A 4,002-nucleotide genomic window follows, 5' to 3' on the forward strand; every position below is an offset into this window, starting at 1 on the left:
ATCATGCCACGTCCAAGGTTTGGAAGGAGCAGGAAGGCTTTGTGTAGTACACTGCAGTCATCCTGGCTCCAGCAAGCAATATGTGCTATAAGATCCAGATGTCACTGCATAGACAATGGCAGCATTGCCTTAGTTCTCCAATCTACTGAGGTACAGCCTAGGAAGACCTTCAGTTATAAAACTGAGGCATAATTCCTTGTATAATCTGTCTAACACGGATTTTCTGGGTGTCTCTACACTTTTTTCTGTAGCAGCAAATAAATCATGGCCAAGCAGGGGTACATATACTTTTAGAACTACTGTATTTAATTGTCTGTAATGCTTAACATGGAATACAAATCTTTTTTTCCCCCCAGGTTAGAAAGGCTTACTTGAAAATGTACCTACAGGATGGTTGTCTTCAACTACCAGAGGGGAAAGTCGCCCACTTGCTTCTTCTCCAACACAAATGTAGAAAATTTTTAAGCCATTTGGGACCAGAGGAACAGACCCCTTAAAGCTTCAGTCCCTTGGAAATCATAATGCTCTCTGCAAGTATTATTTATTCATGACCAAGAACTGCTGGCAATGTTTCCTGGTTTTGCCCACTATTACGTCATTTGAAAAACAAATTACCTTCTAAATCTCAAGCTGATGAACAAAAGATTACCTGATATGAAAATATTCCATGAGATGAGGTATTTATAAATAATGTACTTTCAAAACTGCCTTCTTCTAATGGAAGAAACAGTACTCTGAAACAATTTTTTCCCATTGCTGGAATCACCTACAGATAAAATAAAAGTATCTGGTGTTCAATAGAATTAATTGCATTAATTTTATTACAGACTTGTAAATTTTAAAAAGTGGGTCACCACCCACCCCTTGCCCCACTAGACTAAATATAGTGACAGTGGTCCATAGCTGCCATGCTCCCCTGCACCTTCCTATATGTAGTCTGAAGAGCAATAAGAAACAAGGAGGGGCAGCTATCGAGAGACTGCATGCTAAGACAGAGGCTGGCTTCGAATGCAGCACTAAAACATGACTTAGCATTATAATCAGTAACAACCAGGAACCTCAGGCTCATATGCCCCCTCTTCCCTTTTCCTACACGCCACAATGAGAAGCTTTCAATCATGGTTAGCAGCAAACCATAGTAGCTTGCCAATGCATCCAAACTTATATAGCCACCACTATTTAACTTAAACCAGGATTGCAAGTCACTTTACTTACAGAGATACAGTCTGGACCCAACCCAATCATGGTTTAGCATGATATGAATCATGGCTGTCAACTTTCAGATTTGAAAATAAGGGATCAGCAGCCTTGAAAATAAGGGATCAGCAGCCTCACCTGTCCTGGGGACAGTCTATGGGATATCTAACAATCCGGGATAGCAGTGGGAAACGGCGCTGGAATAAGGGAATTTCCCGCAAAAAAATGGGAAGGTTGACAGCTATGATATGAATGAGCTTGGGTTTGCATGCTTCCCCTCAGCCCTCTCCTCTGGCTCCAGAGCACAAGGAGGAAATTGGAAACATAAACTTTAAAGGAGCATATCATTACATCCAAACTGGGAACTCTCATAAGTTTAAACGATTGTTTGTTGAAACAACCACAGTTTGACCTTGGCTCGTTTCAACAAATCATAGTTTAAACAAGCTACATGTGTAAAAAAAAAATAACCCACTGTTAGAAAATAAAATAAAAGCTAGTTCATTAAAAACAAGAAGCTTCTTATAGCAGAGGAGAGTAACAAGGGGGAAAGGGCAGAGTCTTCTGAGGGAGTAAGAGTCGTTTGGAGGGCGGAGAATGATTGAGCTGGAGGAGAGAAGACAACTGACAAGGATGTATTGAGTTTTAAGTGTATTGGAATCCAAATGCAGGTGAAGCCACAAGCAACAGAGGCTGAAAAAGCAACGAGCAACAGTGAAAATTAGATACTTCTGAGGGACACAGAAGGCTTTTTTTTTTTGGCACCGAAAATGTATGGGAAAATGTTCAGCTCAGCCCTAATAGAAATAAATGGGAAGACCAAGCTGATGGCTGGGAAAGTAGGAAAGAAAGACCAGTTAGCTAACGCTTTAGGGCCAAGGAAAGCATGAAACTCTGGCACTCTGCCCTAGCATAGTTTCCAAAAGTACATCAGCACTCACCCTGCTATGAACAGGAGACACATGAAAATGCCTAGTAGCTGTAAACATTGAATTCACTATAACATCTTTATCCTTACTAGGATTGTAAGCACATAGCATTTTAGCTTTAGGCAGTCCCAGCAACCTAAGGGAAAGAAGAAAGGGAAGTATTATTGGCAATGGAAAGAATGCAGTCATGTTTTCCACTCCACATGCAAACATAAAGTGTTCAGAAAAACCCCTACAACTTGGGCCCATTGGAATTTAAACCAAAGATAACTTTGGGATACAGACACAATGTGGTTTGGCATGACATGAACAAATCCAAACCAAAAGCCACCTCCTCCTCATCCAGAGTTCCCTTTTCATGAGAACCAGCAGAACATGGTTATAGCTTGCAGGTAATCCTGGGTCCAACATTGTCACTTGAGGCCCAGGAGGCCTTGATGGCTAGGAGTGCCTATTTCTAATTCCAACTGGTTCACCAGCTACAGCCCCTTTTAGACAGAGATAACTTGGCTATGGTACTCCATGTTCTGGTAACTTCCAGATTGGATTACTGCAACATGCCCTACATAGGGCTGCTCTTGAAGAGAACTCTGAATGCAGTGGTCAGATTGCTGACTAAGGCTGCCTTTAGAACTCTTACGGTTGTTCTAAAACTGCTATGTTTGCTGTCAGTTCATTTCCAGGCTCAATTCAAGGTGTTTAGTGTGTAAAGCCCTATAGGACTTTAGCCCCCAAAATCTGAGAGACTGCCTCCTTCTCTACAGACCTTCTCTGGGTGTTAAGATCAGAAGGTGGGCCCCTCTTGGTGGTTCTGCCCTCCTCAGAAGTACAAGGAAGGGCCCCCCCAAAAAGGGTGTTGTGAAATTCCCCCCACAGAGACATGTCTGCCACCTTCATCTTTCAGCAAATGCTGAAGACACCTTGCCCTTTGACACCTGAGATGGTTGTTTTCAAGACCCACCCTACTCCTGTGGCTGTAACTTGTTTTAACTGTTTTTAATTCAGAATTTTATATTGTAACAACCAGCCCTGGGGCCCGCTGGTGAAGGGGAGGTGGTGTTATTATTATTAGTTGTGTGTTGCAATCCTGCTTGAGTAAGAACTATGTACTCTAAGCTGCCAAGGAACCGGACACAGAAAAGGAGGGTGGAAACATTGTATGCAATGCAAAATGGAAGGGAATTAAAGACTCTTCTGGGGAAAGAATTTCCTGGGATACAGAATAAAAGTATGCAAAATACTCACTGCATTCCAAAATGGAGAATTGAAGGGTGAAAATGAAGGACCCTCCCATTTGACATTTTCGCAGAGAAGCTGAAAAAGAAGAGAACAGTAATTATAAAACCATATCCCTTTTCACAAGATCTCAGATTATATGTAGACTGTACTGGCATCGCTCGATTTGCCTTTAAGAATACAAGGAAAATCAAGACCATAACTGCCACGCCACAATTCAAAATTAACTCTATCAAAATCTGTTACTGATTTACGTAACTTCACTCTAAAATACAGTCATACCTCAGGTTAAATATGCTTCAGGTTGAGCGTTTTCAGGTTATGCTCCGCGGCGACCCGGAAGTAACGGAATGCGTTACTTCCGGGTTTCGCCGCTAGCACATGCACAGACACGCAAAATGACGTCACGCGCATGCACAGAAGCAGCGAATCGCGACCTGCGCACGCACGGGTTGCATTCTACTCAGGATGTGAATGGGGCTCCGGAATGGATCCCGTTCGCATCCAGAGCTACCGCTGTATTAAGAATACACATGCACAATTAATTATTCCTAGAAACCTGCAAGCACAAACCTGGAATACAGGCCTGACAACAGTCCCATTCAGGCATTCAGCTGAAGGTGTGAGAGCATTAGTGTGT

The 4,002-nt window shown here is 42.5% G+C and overlaps 1 long non-coding RNA gene across 1 annotated transcript; it reads right to left on the reverse strand.

Moving 5' to 3' along the window:
* Positions 1 to 474: 474 nt before the first annotated feature.
* On the reverse strand, positions 475 to 3,520 carry LOC308469167. The gene is made up of 3 exons (XR_013982020.1): positions 3,372 to 3,520; positions 2,139 to 2,262; positions 475 to 766 (listed from the first exon to the last, which is right to left on the reverse strand). It is a non-coding gene; the product is annotated as an uncharacterized lncRNA (long non-coding RNA).
* Positions 3,521 to 4,002: the final 482 nt, after the last annotated feature.

The sequence above is a fragment of the Podarcis pityusensis genome (genome assembly GCF_964106645.2).
Source record: "Podarcis pityusensis genome assembly, contig: HAP1_SCAFFOLD_924, whole genome shotgun sequence".
NCBI classification, from domain to species: domain Eukaryota; kingdom Metazoa; phylum Chordata; class Lepidosauria; order Squamata; family Lacertidae; genus Podarcis; species Podarcis pityusensis.